This window comes from Lissotriton helveticus, chromosome 8 (genome assembly GCF_964261635.1).
Source record: "Lissotriton helveticus chromosome 8, aLisHel1.1, whole genome shotgun sequence".
Lineage (NCBI taxonomy): Eukaryota > Metazoa > Chordata > Amphibia > Caudata > Salamandridae > Lissotriton > Lissotriton helveticus.
In genome coordinates, this window is record NC_136069.1 from 1,540,680,414 (window position 1) to 1,540,698,980 (window position 18,567).

At 43.5% G+C, this 18,567-nt stretch overlaps 20 non-coding genes across 20 annotated transcripts; all 20 read left to right on the forward strand.

Annotated features, from left to right (window-relative positions):
- The first annotated feature begins 237 nt into the window (after positions 1–237).
- On the forward strand, positions 238–320 carry TRNAL-UAG (transfer RNA leucine (anticodon UAG)). Its single transcript has one exon. It is a non-coding gene; the product is annotated as a tRNA-Leu (tRNA).
- A 906-nt stretch (positions 321–1,226) lies between these two features.
- Positions 1,227–1,309, forward strand: TRNAL-AAG (transfer RNA leucine (anticodon AAG)). The gene has a single exon. It is a non-coding gene; the product is annotated as a tRNA-Leu (tRNA).
- Positions 1,310–2,335: 1,026 nt separating this feature from the next.
- On the forward strand, positions 2,336–2,418 carry TRNAL-UAG (transfer RNA leucine (anticodon UAG)). Its single transcript has one exon. It is a non-coding gene; the product is annotated as a tRNA-Leu (tRNA).
- A 632-nt stretch (positions 2,419–3,050) lies between these two features.
- TRNAL-CAG (transfer RNA leucine (anticodon CAG)) lies at positions 3,051–3,133 on the forward strand. Its single transcript has one exon. It is a non-coding gene; the product is annotated as a tRNA-Leu (tRNA).
- Positions 3,134–3,323: 190 nt separating this feature from the next.
- TRNAL-AAG (transfer RNA leucine (anticodon AAG)) lies at positions 3,324–3,406 on the forward strand. Its single transcript has one exon. It is a non-coding gene; the product is annotated as a tRNA-Leu (tRNA).
- Positions 3,407–5,147: 1,741 nt separating this feature from the next.
- On the forward strand, positions 5,148–5,230 carry TRNAL-CAG (transfer RNA leucine (anticodon CAG)). The gene has a single exon. It is a non-coding gene; the product is annotated as a tRNA-Leu (tRNA).
- Positions 5,231–5,419: 189 nt separating this feature from the next.
- On the forward strand, positions 5,420–5,502 carry TRNAL-AAG (transfer RNA leucine (anticodon AAG)). Its single transcript has one exon. It is a non-coding gene; the product is annotated as a tRNA-Leu (tRNA).
- A 1,026-nt stretch (positions 5,503–6,528) lies between these two features.
- Positions 6,529–6,611, forward strand: TRNAL-UAG (transfer RNA leucine (anticodon UAG)). The gene has a single exon. It is a non-coding gene; the product is annotated as a tRNA-Leu (tRNA).
- Positions 6,612–7,248: 637 nt separating this feature from the next.
- TRNAL-CAG (transfer RNA leucine (anticodon CAG)) lies at positions 7,249–7,331 on the forward strand. Its single transcript has one exon. It is a non-coding gene; the product is annotated as a tRNA-Leu (tRNA).
- Positions 7,332–7,520: 189 nt separating this feature from the next.
- Positions 7,521–7,603, forward strand: TRNAL-AAG (transfer RNA leucine (anticodon AAG)). The gene has a single exon. It is a non-coding gene; the product is annotated as a tRNA-Leu (tRNA).
- A 1,026-nt stretch (positions 7,604–8,629) lies between these two features.
- Positions 8,630–8,712, forward strand: TRNAL-UAG (transfer RNA leucine (anticodon UAG)). The gene has a single exon. It is a non-coding gene; the product is annotated as a tRNA-Leu (tRNA).
- Positions 8,713–9,344: 632 nt separating this feature from the next.
- Positions 9,345–9,427, forward strand: TRNAL-CAG (transfer RNA leucine (anticodon CAG)). The gene has a single exon. It is a non-coding gene; the product is annotated as a tRNA-Leu (tRNA).
- Positions 9,428–10,725: 1,298 nt separating this feature from the next.
- TRNAL-UAG (transfer RNA leucine (anticodon UAG)) lies at positions 10,726–10,808 on the forward strand. The gene has a single exon. It is a non-coding gene; the product is annotated as a tRNA-Leu (tRNA).
- A 632-nt stretch (positions 10,809–11,440) lies between these two features.
- On the forward strand, positions 11,441–11,523 carry TRNAL-CAG (transfer RNA leucine (anticodon CAG)). Its single transcript has one exon. It is a non-coding gene; the product is annotated as a tRNA-Leu (tRNA).
- Positions 11,524–11,713: 190 nt separating this feature from the next.
- TRNAL-AAG (transfer RNA leucine (anticodon AAG)) lies at positions 11,714–11,796 on the forward strand. Its single transcript has one exon. It is a non-coding gene; the product is annotated as a tRNA-Leu (tRNA).
- Positions 11,797–12,809: 1,013 nt separating this feature from the next.
- TRNAL-UAG (transfer RNA leucine (anticodon UAG)) lies at positions 12,810–12,892 on the forward strand. The gene has a single exon. It is a non-coding gene; the product is annotated as a tRNA-Leu (tRNA).
- A 632-nt stretch (positions 12,893–13,524) lies between these two features.
- Positions 13,525–13,607, forward strand: TRNAL-CAG (transfer RNA leucine (anticodon CAG)). Its single transcript has one exon. It is a non-coding gene; the product is annotated as a tRNA-Leu (tRNA).
- A 189-nt stretch (positions 13,608–13,796) lies between these two features.
- Positions 13,797–13,879, forward strand: TRNAL-AAG (transfer RNA leucine (anticodon AAG)). Its single transcript has one exon. It is a non-coding gene; the product is annotated as a tRNA-Leu (tRNA).
- A 1,740-nt stretch (positions 13,880–15,619) lies between these two features.
- TRNAL-CAG (transfer RNA leucine (anticodon CAG)) lies at positions 15,620–15,702 on the forward strand. The gene has a single exon. It is a non-coding gene; the product is annotated as a tRNA-Leu (tRNA).
- Positions 15,703–17,000: 1,298 nt separating this feature from the next.
- On the forward strand, positions 17,001–17,083 carry TRNAL-UAG (transfer RNA leucine (anticodon UAG)). Its single transcript has one exon. It is a non-coding gene; the product is annotated as a tRNA-Leu (tRNA).
- The last annotated feature ends 1,484 nt before the right edge of the window (positions 17,084–18,567 follow it).

An 18,567-nucleotide genomic window follows, 5' to 3' on the forward strand; every position in this document is an offset into this window, starting at 1 on the left:
GCAAGGTAATTTTGTGAGTAGGATACAGAACCCTAAATAGCTGGTGAGAGGTATAAGTTATTCTAAAAGCATAAAAACAGTACACCTGTGAAATGAAATGCTTTCATATGTGATCTTCTGTGTTTATTGTCCTGTGCAAAAAGTTGCACCTTGTGTTTGAAGGTTGAAATTATTTCAAGCTTGCATGGACGCAGAAATTTCTGAGTGACTTTTATACATTTCTTAGGACTCTCCACTGTCAGGATGGCCGAGTGGTCTAAGGCGCTGTGTTTAGGCTGCAGTCTCCTCTGGAGGCGTGGGTTCGAATCCCACTTCTGACATGACTTTTGGAGATATAATCTTCTTCATCAGGATAACATCTGATGGAAGTTGCATCTGTTCGTCTTCACCTGGGACGTTATTCCGTCCTCGTCTAGTCAAGAGAGCTTGGGTTTCTCATATATTTCTGTTGTACAAAGTCTTGCTGATAAAGTGCAATCCTTACCAAATGAGCTTAGGACCCATGTAAGAGCTCATCTAGAAGAGTCATGCTCTTGTATTCCCTGGCCAGACAGGCCATGCAAATTTGGAAGAATGCCAAGCACCTGGTAGACAGCTGTACTCCAGCACACTTACAGCAATGTCCTCAGGGCTGTGATCAGGGGCTGCTTAGATTTGCGTATTCCACCCTATGTTGTGACATTGAGCTCCCTTGTTGAATTTGCTTTAGTCAGCCAAGATGTGGCTGTTGACTCAATTTCAAAGCAGCTTTGGGCCGTTCAAGTGGCTGGTGAATAGCACTTTCTCTTTGTACGCTTTAAAGGTCTAAAGAGTTCTTCATAGGTACTGCTCTGTATGGATTGTTCAAAAGATCTGTTGGAAAGGCTTATAATGGGATAAATAAATTGAGGGCATGCCTTTTCGGTACCAAACTTGCATGGCTGTCTGGCTTGTGGAAGGTGCTGCAAATGCAAGTCAGGATGGCAGAGTGGTCTACGGCGCTGCATTCAGGTCGCAGTCTCTTCTGGAGGCGTGGGTTCAAATCCCACTTCTGACAAACCTGTGTTTAATCTTCTTTTTTCTTGAGGGAGAAAATCAGATCATTTCCCTCACATGGGCTTATATGGTTGTCTTTTTGGAAAAGTGCAGTGAGTTGTTTTCTTGCTATAGCCACTTATGGCCTAAGATGTGTGTTTTTTTTTGTTCACACTATCTTTCTCACTATGTAGATGGACAAGCAACATGTGGTCAGGATGGCCGAGTGGTCTAAGGCGCTGCGTTAAGACCGCAGTCTCTCCTGGAGGCGTGAGTTCGAATCCCACTTCTGACAAAACTTTAAGTCCATTTTGTCACTGCGTTCCTTCAGAATCTCAGCTAAAAATTGGCAGTGCATATAATATCTGAATAAGTACCAAACTTCAGTTTCAACTGCAAATGAATTTGCCCAATTCTGTCTTCAAGCTCGTATAATATTCTTCTAGCACTAGTGGTGTTTTATGTGTTTTTTGGGGGGTGCCTAAAAAATCCCTTTTATTGAAGAAATGGCTTACATTCAGTCTTGTGATATTTTTGGTTTCCAATAAGTAGATTTTTAATTTTATGTAACCTCATTTTCTAATGATCCATTCAAGAGATGTTTCCACTATGAAATGAAGAGCAAGGGGAAAGAGCACAAATGATAGAGCCAGTGAGTGAGATGGGGTGTTGAGGAAGGAGAGAATGAAACAAAGACAGAGTGAGTGAACGGCAGGTAGGCATAGAAGAGGAGACTAGAAGGGAAGGTGACTTGCTTTTCCCTGCTCTTGACCTCCCACCCATCTCAAACCAATCACAAACATACCTTCTATGTAAGGTTGGTATGCAGAACTTCACTCCTCAGCCAGTGAGGGTGAGTCCCAAGCCAGGGGCTAGAGAGCAAAAGAATGGATGTGCTCAGACGTTCCTTGCTAGGGACAGTTGATCTGAAACAAGGCCTGCTCTCTTGTTTCCAGCAAGGATCTAGAAAATCTGCATGAATCTGCAAGGCACATTGACAGCATAAATTTGCATAAACTGCCCCACCTTCTGCCTTCCTACTTCCTGAGCAGTAGTTGTTTGTGTATAAAGAGAGAGGTCGCAGGCAAGGTAATTTTGTGAGTAGGATACAGAACCCTAAATAGCTGGTGAGAGGTATAAGTTATTCTAAAAGCATAAAAACAGTACACCTGTGAAATGAAATGCTTTCATATGTGATCTTCTGTGTTTATTGTCCTGTGCAAAAAGTTGCACCTTGTGTTTGAAGGTTGAAATTATTTCAAGCTTGCATGGTCGCAGAAATTTCTGAGTGACTTTTATACAATTCTTAGGACTCTTCACTGTCAGGATGGCCGAGTGGTCTAAGGCGCTGTGTTTAGGCCGCAGTCTCCTCTGGAGGCGTGGGTTCGAATCCCACTTCTGACATGACTTTTGGAGATAGAATCTTCTTCATCTGGATAACATCTGATGGAAGTTGCATCTGTTCGTCTTCACCTGGGACGTTATTCCGTCCTCGTCTAGTCAAGAGAGCTTTGGTTTCTCATATATTTCTGTTGTGCAAAGTCTTGCTGATAAAGTGCAATCCTTACCAAATGAGCTCAGGACCCATGTAAGAGCTCATCTAGAAGAGTCATGCTCTTGTATTCCCTGGCCAGACAGGCCATGCAAATTTGGAAGAATGCCAAGCACCTGGTAGACAGCTGTACTCCAGCACACTTACAGCAATGTCCTCAGGGCTGTGATCAGGGGATGCTTAGATTTGCGTATTCCACCCTATGTTGTGACATTGAGCTCCCTTGTTGAATTTGCTTTAGTCAGCCAAGATGTGGCTGTTGACTCAATTTCAAAGCAGCTTTGGGCCGTTCAAGTGGCTGGTGAATAGCACTTTCTCTTTGTACGCTTTAAAGGTCTAAAGAGTTCTTCATAGGTACTGCTCTGTATGGATTGTTCAAAGATCTGTTGGAAATGCTTATAATGGGATAAATAAATTGAGGGCATGCCTTTTCGGTACCAAACTTGCATGGCTGTCTGGCTTGTGGAAGGTGCTGCAAATGCAAGTCAGGATGGCCGAGTGGTCTAAGGCGCTGCGTTCAGGTCGCAGTCTCTTCTGGAGGCGTGGGTTCAAATCCCACTTCTGACAAACCTGTGTTTAATCTTCTTTTTTCTTGAGGGAGAAAATCAGATCATTTCCCTCACATGGGCTTATATGGTTGTCTTTTTGGAAAAGTGCAGTGAGTTGTTTTCTTGCTATAGCCACTTATGGCCTAAGATGTGTGTTTTTTTTTGTTCACACTATCTTTCTCACTATGTAGATGGACAAGCAACATGTGGTCAGGATGGCCGAGTGGTCTAAGGCGCTGCGTTAAGACCGCAGTCTCTCCTGGAGGCGTGAGTTCGAATCCCACTTCTGACAAAACTTTAAGTCCATTTTGTCACTGCGTTCCTTCAGAATCTCAGCTAAAAATTGGCAGTGCATATAATATCTGAATAAGTACCAAACTTCAGTTTCAACTGCAAATGAATTTGCCCAATTCTGTCTTCAAGCTCGTATAATATTCTTCTAGCACTAGTGGTGTTTTATGTGTTTTTTGGGGGGTGCCTAAAAAATCCCTTTTATTGAAGAAATGGCTTACATTCAGTCTTGTGATATTTTTGGTTTCCAATAAGTAGATTTTTAATTTTATGTAACCTCATTTTCTAATGATCCATTCAAGAGATGTTTCCACTATGAAATGAAGAGCAAGGGGAAAGAGCACAAATGATAGAGCCAGTGAGTGAGATGGGGTGTTGAGGAAGGAGAGAATGAAACAAAGACAGAGTGAGTGAACGGCAGGTAGGCATAGAAGAGGAGACTAGAAGTGAAGGTGACTTGCTTTTCCCTGCTCTTGACCTCCCACCCATCTCAAACCAATCACAAACATACCTTCTATGCAACGTTGGTATGCAGAACTTCACTCCTCAGCCAGTGAGGGTGAGTTCCAAGCCAGGGGCTAGAGAGCAAAAGAATGGATGTGCTCAGACGTTCCTTGCTAGGGACAGTTGATCTGAAACAAGGCCTGCTCTCTTGTTTCCAGCAAGGATCTAGAAATTCTGCATGAATCTGCAAGGCACATTGACAGCATAAATTTGCATAAACTGCCCCACCTTCTGCCTTCCTACTTCCTGAGCAATAATTGTTTGTGTATAAAGAGAGAGGTCGCAGGCAAGATAATTTTGTGAGTAGGATACAGAACCCTAAATAGCTGGTGAGAGATATAAGTTATTCTAAAAGCATAAAAACAGTACACCTGTGAAATGAAATGCTTTCATATGTGATCTTCTGTGTTTATTGTCCTGTGCAAAAAGTTGCACCTTGTGTTTGAAGGTTGAAATTATTTCAAGCTTGCATGGACGCAGAAATTTCTGAGTGACTTTTATACATTTCTTAGGACTCCTCACTGTCAGGATGGCCGAGTGGTCTAAGTCGCTGTGTTTAGGCTGCAGTCTCCTCTGGAGACGTGGGTTCGAATCCCACTTCTGAAATGACTTTTGGAGATATAATCTTCTTCATCAGGATAACATCTGATGGAAGTTGCCTCTCTTCGTCTTCACCTGGGACGTTATTCCGTCCTCGTCTAGTCAAGAGAGCTTGGGTTTCTCATATATTTCTGTTTTACAAAGTCTTGCTGATAAAGTGCAATCCTTACCAAATGAGCTTAGGACCCATGTAAGAGCTCATCTAGAAGAGTCATGCTCTTGTATTCCCTGGCCAGACAGGCCATGCAAATTTGGAAGAATGCCAAGCACCTGGTAGACAGCTGTACTCCAGCACACTTACAGCAATGTCCTCAGGGCTGTGATCAGGGGCTGCTTAGATTTGTGTATTCCACCCAATGTTGTGACATTGAGCTCCCTTGTTGAATTTGCTTTAGTCAGCCAAGATGTGGCTGTTGACTCAATTTCAAAGCAGCTTTGGGACGTTCAAGTGGCTGGTGAATAGCACTTTCTCTTTGTACGCTTTAAAGGTCTAAAGAGTTCTTCATAGGTACTGCTCTGTATGGATTGTTCAAAGATCTGTTGGAAATGCTTATAATGGGATAAATAAATTGAGGGCATGCCTTTTCGGTACCAAACTTGCATGGCTGTCTGGCTTGTGGAAGGTACTGCAAATGCAAGTCAGGATGGCCGAGTGGTCTAAGGCGCTGCGTTCAGGTCGCAGTCTCTTCTGGAGGCGTGGGTTCAAATCCCACTTCTGACAAACCTGTGTTTAATCTTCTTTTTTCTTGAGGGAGAAAATCAGATCATTTCCCTCACATGGGCTTATATGGTTGTCTTTTTGGAAAAGTGCAGTGAGTTTTTTTCTTGCTATAGCCACTTATGGCCTAAGATGTGTGTTTTTTTTGTTCACACTATCTTTCTCACTATGTAGATGGACAAGCAACATGTGGTCAGGATGGCCGAGTGGTCTAAGGCGCTGCGTTAAGGCCGCAGTCTCTCCTGGAGGCGTGGGTTCGAATCCCACTTCTGACAAAACTTTATGTCCATTTTGTCTCTGCGTTCCTTCAGATTCTCAGCTAAAAATTGGCAGTGCATATAATATCTGAATAAGTACCAAACTTCAGTGTCAACTGCAAATGAATTTGCCCAATTCTGTCTTCAAGCTCGTATAATATTCTTCTAGCACTAGTGGTGTTTTATGTGTTTTTTGGGGGGTGCCTAAAAAATCCCTTTTATTGAAGAAATGGCTTACATTCAGTCTTGTGATATTTTTGGTTTCCAATAAGTAGATTTTTAATTTTATGTAACCTCATTTTCTAATGATCCATTCAAGAGATGTTTCCACTATGAAATGAAGAGCAAGGGGAAAGAGCACAAATGATAGAGCCAGTGAGTGAGATGGGGTGTTGAGGAAGGAGAGAATGAAACAAAGACAGAGTGAGTGAACGGCAGGTAGGCATAGAAGAGGAGACTAGAAGGGAAGGTGACTTGCTTTTCCCTGCTCTTGACCTCCCACCCATCTCAAACCAATCACAAACATACCTTCTATTCAACGTTGGTATGCAGAACTTCACTCCTCAGCCAGTGAGGGTGAGTCCCAAGCCAGGGGCTAGAGAGCAAAAGAATGGATGTGCTCAGACGTTCCTTGCTAGGGACAGTTGATCTGAAACAAGGCCTGCTCTCTTGTTTCCAGCAAGGAACTAGAAATTCTGCATGAATCTGCAAGGCACATTGACAGCATAAATTTGCATAAACTGCCCCACCTTCTGCCTTCCTACTTCCTGAGCAGTAGTTGTTTGTGTATAAAGAGAGAGGTCGCAGGCAAGGTAATTTTGTGAGTAGGATACAGAACCCTAAATAGCTGGTGAGAGGTATAAGTTATTCTAAAAGTATAAAAACAGTACACCTGTGAAATGAAATGCTTTCATATGTGATCTTCTGTGTTTATTGTCCTGTGCAAAAAGTTGCACCTTGTGTTTGAAGGTTGAAATTATTTCAAGCTTGCATGGACGCAGAAATTTCTGAGTGACTTTTATACATTTCTTAGGCCTCTCCACTGTCAGGATGGCCGAGTGGTCTAAGGCGCTGTGTTTAGGCCGCAGTCTCCTCTGGAGGCGTGGGTTCGAATCCCACTTCTGACATGACTTTTGGAGATATAATCTTCTTCATCAGGATAACATCTGATGGAAGTTGCATCTGTTCGTCTTCACCTGGGACGTTATTCCGTCCTCGTCTAGTCAAGAGAGCTTGGGTTTCTCATATATTTCTGTTGTACAAAGTCTTGCTGATAAAGTGCAATCCTTACCAAATGAGCTTAGGACCCACCCATGTAAGAGCTCATCTAGAAGAGTCATGCTCTTGTATTCCCTGGCCAGACAGGCCATGCAAATTTGGAAGAATGCCAAGCACCTGGTAGACAGCTGTACTCCAGCACACTTACAGCAATGTCCTCAGGGCTGTGATCAGGGGCTGCTTAGATTTGCGTATTCCACCCTATGTTGTGACATTGAGCTCCCTTGTTGAATTTGCTTTAGTCAGCCAAGATGTGGCTGTTGACTCAATTTCAAAGCAGCTTTGGGCCGTTCAAGTGGCTGGTGAATAGCACTTTCTCTTTGTACGCTTTAAAGGTCTAAAGAGTTCTTCATAGGTACTGCTCTGTATGGATTGTTCAAAAGATCTGTTGGAAATGCTTATAATGGGATAAATAAATTGAGGGCATGCCTTTTCGGTACCAAACTTGCATGGCTGTCTGGCTTGTGGAAGGTACTGAAAATGCAAGTCAGGATGGCCGAGTGGTCTAAGGCGCTGCGTTCAGGTCGCAGTCTCTTCTGGAGGCATGGGTTCAAATCCCACTTCTGACAAACCTGTGTTTAATCTTCTTTTTTCTTGAGGGAGAAAATCAGATCATTTCCCTCACATGGGCTTATATGGTTGTCTTTTTGGAAAAGTGCAGTGAGTTTTTTTCTTGCTATAGCCACTCATGGCCTAAGATGTGTGTTTTTTTTGTTCACACTATCTTTCTCACTATGTAGATGGAAAAGCAACATGTGGTCAGGATGGCCGAGTGGTCTAAGGCGCTGCGTTAAGGCCGCAGTCTCTCCTGGAGGCGTGGGTTCGAATCCCACTTCTGACAAAACTTTATGTCCATTTTGTCTCTGCGTTCCTTCAGATTCTCAGCTAAAAATTGGCAGTGCATATAATATCTGAATAAGTACCAAACTTCAGTGTCAACTGCAAATGAATTTGCCCAATTCTGTCTTCAAGCTCGTATAATATTCTTCTAGCACTAGTGGTGTTTTATGTGTTTTTTGGGGGGTGCCTAAAAAATCCCTTTTATTGAAGAAATGGCTTACATTCAGTCTTGTGATATTTTTGTTTTCCAATAAGTAGATTTTTAATTTTATGTAACCTCATTTTCTAATGATCCATTCAAGAGATGTTTCCACTATGAAATGAAGAGCAAGGGGAAAGAGCACAAATGATAGAGCCAGTGAGTGAGATGGGGTGTTGAGAAAGGAGAGAATGAAACAAAGACAGAGTGAGTGAACGGCAGGTAGGCATAGAAGAGGAGACTAGAAGTGAAGGTGACTTGCTTTTCCCTGCTCTTGACCTCCCACCCATCTCAAACCAATCACAAACATACCTTCTATGCAACGTTGGTATGCAGAACTTCACTCCTCAGCCAGTGAGGGTGAGTCCCAAGCCAGGGGCTAGAGAGCAAAAGAATGGATGTGCTCAGACGTTCCTTGCTAGGGACAGTTGATCTGAAACAAGGCCTGCTCTCTTGTTTCCAGCAAGGATCTAGAAATTCTGCATGAATCTGCAAGGCACATTGACAGCATAAATTTGCATAAACTGCCCCACCTTCTGCCTTCCTACTTCCTGAGCAATAGTTGTTTGTGTATAAAGAGAGAGGTCGCAGGCAAGATAATTTTGTGAGTAGGATACAGAACCCTAAATAGCTGGTGAGAGGTATAAGTTATTCTAAAAGCATAAAAACAGTACACCTGTGAAATGAAATGCTTTCATATGTGATCTTCTGTGTTTATTGTCCTGTGCAAAAAGTTGCACCTTGTGTTTGAAGGTTGAAATTATTTCAAGCTTGCATGGACGCAGAAATTTCTGAGTGACTTTTATACATTTCTTAGGACTCTTCACTGTCAGGATGGCCGAGTGGTCTAAGGCGCTGTGTTTAGGCTGCAGTCTCCTCTGGAGGCGTGGGTTCGAATCCCACTTCTGAAATGACTTTTGGAGATATAATCTTCTTCATCAGGATAACATCTGATGGAAGTTGCATCTCTTCGTCTTCACCTGGGACGTTATTCCGTCCTCGTCTAGTCAAGAGAGCTTGGGTTTCTCATATATTTCTGTTTTACAAAGTCTTGCTGATAAAGTGCAATCCTTACCAAATGAGCTTAGGACCCATGTAAGAGCTCATCTAGAAGAGTCATGCTCTTGTATTCCCTGGCCAGACAGGCCATGCAAATTTGGAAGAATGCCAAGCACCTGGTAGACAGCTGTACTCCAGCACACTTACAGCAATGTCCTCAGGGCTGTGATCAGGGGCTGCTTAGATTTGCGTATTCCACCCTATGTTGTGACATTGAGCTCCCTTGTTGAATTTGCTTTAGTCAGCCAAGATGTGGCTGTTGACTCAATTTCAAAGCAGCTTTGGGCCGTTCAAGTGGCTGGTGAATAGCACTTTCTCTTTGTACGCTTTAAAGGTCTAAAGAGTTCTTCATAGGTACTGCTCTGTATGGATTGTTCAAAGATCTGTTGGAAATGCTTATAATGGGATAAATAAATTGAGGGCATGCCTTTTCGGTACCAAACTTGCATGGCTGTCTGGCTTGTGGAAGGTGCTGCAAATGCAAGTCAGGATGGCCGAGTGGTCTAAGGCGCTGCGTTCAGGTCGCAGTCTCTTCTGGAGGCGTGGGTTCAAATCCCACTTCTGACAGACCTGTGTTTAATCTTCTTTTTTCTTGAGGGAGAAAATCAGATCATTTCCCTCACTTGGGCTTATATGGTTGTCTTTTTGGAAAAGTGCAGTGAGTTTTTTTCTTGCTATAGCCACTTATGGCCTAAGATGTGTGTTTTTTTTGTTCACACTATCTTTCTCACTATGTAGATGGACAAGCAACATGTGGTCAGGATGGCGGAGTGGTCTAAGGCGCTGCGGTAAGGCCGCAGTCTCTCCTGGAGGCGTGAGTTCGAATCCCACTTCTGACAAAACTTTAAGTCCATTTTGTCACTGTGTTCCTTCAGAATCTCAGCTAAAAATTGGCAGTGCATATAATATCTGAATAAGTACCAAACTTCAGTTTCAACTGCAAATGAATTTGCCCAATTCTGTCTTCAAGCTCGTATAATATTCTTCTAGCACTAGTGGTGTTTTATGTGTTTTTTGGGGGGTGCCTAAAAAATCCCTTTTATTGAAGAAATGGCTTACATTCAGTCTTGTGATATTTTTGGTTTCCAATAAGTAGATTTTTAATTTTATGTAACCTCATTTTCTAATGATCCATTCAAGAGATGTTTCCACTATGAAATGAAGAGCAAGGGGAAAGAGCACAAATGATAGAGCCAGTGATTGAGATGGGGTGTTGAGGAAGGAGAGAATGAAACAAAGACAGAGTGAGTGAACGGCAGGTAGGCATAGAAGAGGAGACTAGAAGTGAAGGTGACTTGCTTTTTCCTGCTCTTGACCTCCCACCCATCTCAAACCAATCACAAACATACCTTCTATGCAACGTTGGTATGCAGAACTTCACTCCTCAGCCAGTGAGGGTGAGTCCCAAGCCAGGGGCTAGAGAGCAAAAGAATGGATGTGCTCAGACGTTCCTTGCTAGGGACAGTTGATCTGAAACAAGGCCTGCTCTCTTGTTTCCAGCAAGGATCTAGAAATTCTGCATGAATCTGCAAGGCACATTGACAGCATAAATTTGCATAAACTGCCCCACCTTCTGCCTTCCTACTTCCTGAGCAATAATTGTTTGTGTATAAAGAGAGAGGTCGCAGGCAAGATAATTTTGTGAGTAGGATACAGAACCCTAAATAGCTGGTGAGAGATATAAGTTATTCTAAAAGCATAAAAACAGTACACCTGTGAAATGAAATGCTTTCATATGTGATCTTCTGTGTTTATTGTCCTGTGCAAAAAGTTGCACCTTGTGTTTGAAGGTTGAAATTATTTCAAGCTTGCATGGACGCAGAAATTTCTGAGTGACTTTTATACATTTCTTAGGACTCTTCACTGTCAGGATGGCCGAGTGGTCTAAGGCGCTGTGTTTAGGCTGCAGTCTCCTCTGGAGGCGTGGGTTCGAATCCCACTTCTGAAATGACTTTTGGAGATATAATCTTCTTCATCAGGATAACATCTGATGGAAGTTGCATCTCTTCGTCTTCACCTGGGACGTTATTCCGTCCTCGTCTAGTCAAGAGAGCTTGGGTTTCTCATATATTTCTGTTTTACAAAGTCTTGCTGATAAAGTGCAATCCTTACCAAATGAGCTTAGGACCCATGTAAGAGCTCATCTAGAAGAGTCATGCTCTTGTATTCCCTGGCCAGACAGGCCATGCAAATTTGGAAGAATGCCAAGCACCTGGTAGACAGCTGTACTCCAGCACACTTACAGCAATGTCCTCAGGGCTGTGATCAGGGGCTGCTTAGATTTGTGTATTCCTCCCAATGTTGTGACATTGAGCTCCCTTGTTGAATTTGCTTTAGTCAGCCAAGATGTGGCTGTTGACTCAATTTCAAAGCAGCTTTGGGCCGTTCAAGTGGCTGGTGAATAGCACTTTCTCTTTGTACTCATTAAAGGTCTAAAGAGTTCTTCATAGGTACTGCTCTGTATGGATTGTTCAAAGATCTGTTGGAAATGCTTATAATGGGATAAATAAATTGAGGGCATGCCTTTTAGGTACAAAACTTGCATGGCTGTCTGGCTTGTGGAAGGTACTGAAAATGCAAGTCAGGATGGCCAAGTGGTCTAAGGCGCTGCGTTCAGGTCGCAGTCTCTTCTGGAGGCGTGGGTTCAAATCCCACTTCTGACAAACCTGTGTTTAATCTTCTTTTTTCTTTAGGGAGAAAATCAGATCATTTCCCTCACATGGGCTTATATGGTTGTCTTTTTGGAAAAGTGCAGTGAGTTTTTTTCTTGCTATAGCCACTCATGGCCTAAGATGTGTTTTTTTTTTTGTTCACACTATCTTTCTCACTATGTAGATGAACAAGCGACTTGTGGTCAGGATGGCCGAGTGGTCTAAGGCACTGCATTAAGGCCGCAGTCTCTCCTGGAGGCGTGGGTTCGAATCCCACTTCTGACAAAACTTTAAGTCCATTTTGTCTCCGCGTTCCTTCAGAATCTCAGCAAAAAATTGGCAGTGCATATATCTGAATAAGTACCAAACTTCAGTTTCAACTGCAAATGAATTTGCCCAATTCTGTCTTCAAGCTCGTATAATATTCTTCTAGCACTAGTGGTGTTTTATGTGTTTTTTGGGGGGTGCCTAAAAAATCCCTTTTATTGAAGAAATGGCTTACATTCAGTCTTGTGATATTTTTGGTTTCCAATAAGTAGATTTTTAATTTTATGTAACCTCATTTTCTAATGATCCATTCAAGAGATGTTTCCACTATGAAATGAAGAGCAAGGGGAAAGAGCACAAATGATAGAGCCAGTGAGTGAGATGGGGTGTTGAGGAAGGAGAGAATGAAACAAAGACAGAGTGAGTGAACGGCAGGTAGGCATAGAAGAGGAGACTAGAAGGGAAGGTGACTTGCTTTTCCCTGCTCTTGACCTCCCACCCATCTCAAACCAATCACAAACATACCTTCTATTCAACGTTGGTATGCAGAACTTCACTCCTCAGCCAGTGAGGGTGAGTCCCAAGCCAGGGGCTAGAGAGCAAAAGAATGGATGTGCTCAGACGTTCCTTGCTAGGGACAGTTGATCTGAAACAAGGCCTGCTCTCTTGTTTCCAGCAAGGAACTAGAAATTCTGCAAGGCACATTGACAGCATAATTTTGCATTAACTGCCCCACCTTCTGCCTTCCTACTTCCTGAGCAGTAGTTGTTTGTGTATAAAGAGAGAGGTCGCAGGCAAGGTAATTTTGTGAGTAGGATACAGAACCCTAAATAGCTGGTGAGAGGTATAAGTTATTCTAAAAGCATAAAAACAGTACACCTGTGAAATGAAATGCTTTCATATGTGATCTTCTGTGTTTATTGTCCTGTGCAAAAAGTTGCACCTTGTGTTTGAAGGTTGAAATTATTTCAAGCTTGCATGGACGCAGAAATTTCTGAGTGACTTTTATACATTTCTTAGGACTCTCCACTGTCAGGATGGCCGAGTGGTCTAAGGCGCTGTGTTTAGGCTGCAGTCTCCTCTGGAGGCGTGGGTTCGAATCCCACTTCTGACATGACTTTTGGAGATATAATCTTCTTCATCAGGATAACATCTGATGGAAGTTGCATCTGTTCGTCTTCACCTGGGACGTTATTCCGTCCTCGTCTAGTCAAGAGAGCTTGGGTTTCTCATATATTTCTGTTGTACAAAGTCTTGCTGATAAAGTGCAATCCTTACCAAATGAGCTTAGGACCCATGTAAGAGCTCATCTAGAAGAGTCATGCTCTTGTATTCCCTGGCCAGACAGGCCATGCAAATTTGGAAGAATGCCAAGCACCTGGTAGACAGCTGTACTCCAGCACACTTACAGCAATGTCCTCAGGGCTGTGATCAGGGGCTGCTTAGATTTGCGTATTCCACCCTATGTTGTGACGTTGAGCTCCCTTGTTGAATTTGCTTTAGTCAGCCAAGATGTGGCTGTTGACTCAATTTCAAAGCAGCTTTGGGCCGTTCAAGTGGCTGGTGAATAGCACTTTCTCTTTGTACGCTTTAAAGGTCTAAAGAGTTCTTCATAGGTACTGCTCTGTATGGATTGTTCAAAGATCTGTTGGAAATGCTTATAATGGGATAAATAAATTGAGGGCATGCCTTTTCGGTACCAAACTTGCATGGCTGTCTGGCTTGTGGAAGGTACTGCAAATGCAAGTCAGGATGGCCGAGTGGTCTAAGGCGCTGCGTTCAGGTCGCAGTCTATTCTGGAGGCGTGGGTTCAAATCCCACTTCTGACAAACCTGTGTTTAATCTTCTTTTTTCTTGAGGGAGAAAATCAGATCATTTCCCTCACATGGGCTTATATGGTTGTCTTTTTGGAAAAGTGCAGTGAGTTTTTTTCTTGCTATAGCCACTTATGGCCTAAGATGTGTGTTTTTTTTGTTCACACTATCTTTCTCACTATGTAGATGGACAAGCAGCATGTGGTCAGGATGGCCGAGTGGTCTAAGGCGCTGCGTTAAGGCCGCCGTCTCTCCTGGAGGCGTGGGTTCGAATCCCACTTCTGACAAAACTTTATGTCCATTTTGTCTCTGCGTTCCTTCAGATTCTCAGCTAAAAATTGGCAGTGCATATAATATCTGAAAAAGTACCAAACTTCAGTGTCAACTGCAAATGAATTTGCCCAATTCTGTCTTCAAGCTCGTATAATATTCTTCTAGCACTAGTGGTGTTTTATGTGTTTTTTGGGGGGTGCCTAAAAAATCCCTTTTATTGAAGAAATGGCTTACATTCAGTCTTGTGATATTTTTGGTTTCCAATAAGTAGATTTTTAATTTTATGTAACCTCATTTTCTAATGATCCATTCAAGAGATGTTTCCACTATGAAATGAAGAGCAAGGGGAAAGAGCACAAATGATAGAGCCAGTGAGTGAGATGGGTGTTGAGAAAGGAGAGAATGAAACAAAGACAGAGTGAGTGAACGGCAGGTAGGCATAGAAGAGGAGACTAGAAGTGAAGGTGACTTGCTTTTCCCTGCTCTTGACCTCCCACCCATCTCAAACCAATCACAAACATACCTTCTATGCAACGTTGGTATGCAGAACTTCACTCCTCAGCCAGTGAGGGTGAGTCCCAAGCCAGGGGCTAGAGAGCAAAAGAATGGATGTGCTCAGACGTTCCTTGCTAGGGACAGTTGATCTGAAACAAGGCCTGCTCTCTTGTTTCCAGCAAGGATCTAGAAATTCTGCATGAATCTGCAAGGCACATTGACAGCATAAATTTGCATAAACTGCCCCACCTTCTGCCTTCCTACTTCCTGAGCAATAGTTGTTTGTGTATAAAGAGAGAGGTCGCAGGCAAGATAATTTTGTGAGTAGGATACAGAACCCTAAATAGCTGGTGAGAGGTATAAGTTATTCTAAAAGCATAAAAACAGTACACCTGTGAAATGAAATGCTTTCATATGTGATCTTCTGTGTTTATTGTCCTGTGCAAAAAGTTGCACCTTGTGATTGAAGGTTGAAATTATTTCAAGCTTGCATGGACGCAGAAATTTCTGAGTGACTTTTATACATTTCTTAGGAATCTTCACTGTCAGGATGGCCAAGTGGTCTAAGGCGCTGTGTTTAGGCTGCAGTCTCCTCTGGAGGCGTGGGTTCGAATCCCACTTCTGAAATGACTTTTGGAGATATAATCTTCTTCATCAGGATAACTTCTGATGGAAGTTGCATCTCTTCGTCTTCACCTGGGACGTTATTCCGTCCTCGTCTAGTCAAGAGAGCTTGGGTTTCTCATATATTTCTGTTTTACAAAGTCTTGCTGATAAAGTGCAATCCTTACCAAATGAGCTTAGGACCCATGTAAGAGCTCATCTAGAAGAGTCATGCTCTTGTATTCCCTGGCCAGACAGGCCATGCAAATTTGGAAGAATGCCAAGCACCTGGTAGACAGCTGTACTCCAGCACACTTACAGCAATGTCCTCAGGGCTGTGATCAGGGGCTGCTTAGATTTGCGTATTCCACCCTATGTTGTGACATTGAGCTCCCTTGTTGAATTTGCTTTAGTCAGCCAAGATGTGGCTGTTGACTCAATTTCAAAGCAGCTTTGGGCCGTTCAAGTGGCTGGTGAATAGCACTTTCTCTTTGTACGCTTTAAAGGTCTAAAGAGTTCTTCATAGGTACTGCTCTGTATGGATTGTTCAAAGATCTGTTGGAAATGCTTATAATGGGATAAATAAATTGAGGGCATGCCTTTTCGGTACCAAACTTGCATGGCTGTCTGGCTTGTGGAAGGTGCTGCAAATGCAAGTCAGGATGGCCGAGTGGTCTAAGGCGCTGCGTTCAGGTCGCAGTCTCTTCTGGAGACGTGGGTTCAAATCCCACTTCTGACAAACCTCTGTTTAATCTTCTTTTTTCTTGAGGGAGAAAATCAGATCATTTCCCTCACATGGGCTTATATGGTTGTCTTTTTGGAAAAGTGCAGTGAGTTTTTTTCTTGCTATAGCCACTTATGGCCTAAGATGTGTGTTTTTTTTGTTCACACTATCTTTCTCACTATGTAGATGGAAAAGCAACATGTGGTCAGGATGGCCGAGTGGTCTAAGGCGCTGCGTTAAGGCCGTAGTCTCTCCTGGAGGCGTGAGTTTGAATCCCACTTCTGACAAAACTTTAAGTCCATTTTGTCACTGCGTTCCTTCAGAATCTCAGCTAAAAATTGGCAGTGCATATAATATCTGAATAAGTACCAAACTTCAGTTTCAACTGCAAATGAATTTGCCCAATTCTGTCTTCAAGCTCGTATAATATTCTTCTAGCACTAGTGGTGTTTTATGTGTTTTTTGGGGGGTGCCTAAAAAATCCCTTTTATTGAAGAAATGGCTTACATTCAGTCTTGTGATATTTTTGGTTTCCAATAAGTAGATTTTTAATTTTATGTAACCTCATTTTCTAATGATCCATTCAAGAGATGTTTCCACTATGAAATGAAGAGCAAGGGGAAAGAGCACAAATGATAGAGCCAGTGAGTGAGATGGGGTGTTGAGGAAGGAGAGAATGAAACAAAGACAGAGTGAGTGAACGGCAGGTAGGCATAGAAGAGGAGACTAGAAGTGAAGGTGACTTGCTTTTCCCTGCTCTTGACATCCCACCCATCTCAAACCAATCACAAACATACCTTCTATGCAACGTTGGTATGCAGAACTTCACTCCTCAGCCAGTGAGGGTGAGTCCCAAGCCAGGGGCTAGAGAGCAAAAGAATGGATGTGCTCAGACGTTCCTTGCTAGGGACAGTTGATCTGAAACAAGGCCTGCTCTCTTGTTTCCAGCAAGGATCTAGAAATTCTGCATGAATCTGCAAGGCACATTGACAGCATAAATTTGCATAAACTGCCCCACCTTCTGCCTTCCTACTTCCTGAGCAATAATTGTTTGTGTATAAAGAGAGAGGTCGCAGGCAAGATAATTTTGTGAGTAGGATACAGAACCCTAAATAGCTGGTGAGAGATATAAGTTGTTCTAAAAGCATAAAAACAGTACTCCTGTGAAGTGAAATGCTTTCATATGTGATCTTCTGTGTTTATTGTCCTGTGCAAAAAGTTGCACCTTGTGTTTGAAGGTTGAAATTATTTCAAGCTTGCATGGACGCAGAAATTTCTGAGTGACTTTTATACATTTCTTAGGACTCTTCACTGTCAGGATGGCCGAGTGGTCTAAGGCACTGTGTTTAGGCTGCAGTCTCCTCTGGAGGCGTGGGTTCGAATCCCACTTCTGAAATGACTTTTGGAGATATAATCTTTGTTAGACCTGGCACCTTGGCGTGAGTTTCCCTTCCACTTTTTGCTGTTGTGCCTCAGATGTTTTTGCTGGTGTCCGCGACTCAGGGCACTGCGCCACGGCCAACCCGTGCCGCAGTGCAAGTGCTCCCTACTGTAAAGTGTACATGTGATTGATATACCTGATTGGTTCATTGGATTTACTGTCAGTCCCCAGTAAAGTGCACCAGGAGTGCCAGGGCTTGTGAATGCCAATACTGCTAGTGGGCCTGCAGCGCTGGTTGCGCCACCCACAGAAGCAGCCTTAAAATGTGTCTAGGGTCTGCCATTGCAGAACCTGCGTACAGTCTGGTACTGTCATGCTGGCTGGGCAAGTGAACACACTTGCCAGCCCCTAAACCTTCCCTTAACTTCATGTTAGTCACCCCTATGGTAGGCCTGAGGGCAGGGTGCATTGTAAGTATAAGGTAGAACATGCCCAGATGTGTGTGGCATGTTCTAATAGTGAATTACTGCCAAATTCGTTTTTCACTATTGAAGGCTACCAGTTCCCTTCTAGGCCAGATGGGCTGCTGGAATTATTACACTCTATAATCCCAGCAGGCTCAGGGAACATGGTAGAAATTAATGTTTAGTATGCCTGAACTCAGAATAATAAAATACTTCTTTTAGTAAAGTTTATTTTAATATCCTGTGTTTGCAAATGCTACTTTTAGAAAGTTAGCATTTGCTTGCCTAACCATTTCAGCCCGCCTCTGCTTGGATGTGGATCTGACTGTCTGGTGTGTGTGAGTGACAGGGCTGGGAGTTGACAGGTAGTGAATAGCCAGATGACACCTTAGTGGGTGGTGGGAGTTTCCCCTGAATGATGCATCAGGCTGTGCTCTGCCACCACAATGCTGGCTCCGCCCTCCTGGAGAGCGACTGATGACTCAGCCTGCACCTGGCCCAGGAAAGACCGAAGCTTGTCAACAGAGTGCTCAGGCTGCCCCTGTCTTCACAATGCCGGCTCCGCCCCCCTGGGGAGCGGCTGATGTGCCTGCCCTCACACTGAATGCAGAAGCAGAAGTACCCACCACAAGTGCTCAGGAGCTGAGAGCAGTTATGCAGAGGCCCCCCTGGCCAGTGAGAACAAAAGAAACTGTGTATAAAAGTAGGAGCCCTGCTCCTTGTAAATTAGAATCCTGTTTCACCACGAAGGACCTCTGCCCGACTAGAAGGAGAAGAGACGCTGGGAGAACTGGCCTGCTGCTTGCCTTGCTGAGAAAGGAGAGGAAAAGACTTGATGAGAAAAGACTTTGCTGCTTTGTGCTTAAACATTCTCCAAGGGCTTGACTGAGCTTGCCCCCTGACCTGAGCCACAGGACCATCTGGCTCAACCTGCCTCTGCTCGTCTGCCGGTAATTAACCGGGATATCTACTACTGCCGGAGCTGTGACTTTGGTGCCCCCCAGCCCCTCTCTGAGGCCGTGACCGACTGTGTCT